Consider the following 382-nt stretch of genomic DNA (forward strand, 5'->3'; position numbering starts at 1 on the left):
AGTCAGATGATGAAAATAATTCTGGATATGCAAAAGGCTCGAAACTCAGAAGGAGATACCACTGCGTCATGCGCCAAACCTTCACAATCCACACAAAAGGTGGGTCCCAAGGCAGTTACTGGGGCCAACCGTCGTAAGGGTGTTATCATAAGGTATGAAGACACAACTGATGGTCAAGAGGAACAACAATCAGATGAGGAAGACGAGGATGAGATAGACGAAGATCCTACTCACGATCTTCCTCATAAAAACACGACCACAAGCCACCAAGCGGAAGCTAAGATAAACGGTGGTACCCCAAACAAATCCTCAAGCCAAGGGAAGGCAGAGCTGGAACTTATAAAAGAGAGACTGAGGGTCATTTAGGGAACAAGCTTCCCTG

The sequence above is a fragment of the Lupinus angustifolius genome, chromosome LG01 (genome assembly GCF_001865875.1).
Source record: "Lupinus angustifolius cultivar Tanjil chromosome LG01, LupAngTanjil_v1.0, whole genome shotgun sequence".
Classification (NCBI taxonomy): Eukaryota; Viridiplantae; Streptophyta; class Magnoliopsida; order Fabales; family Fabaceae; genus Lupinus; species Lupinus angustifolius.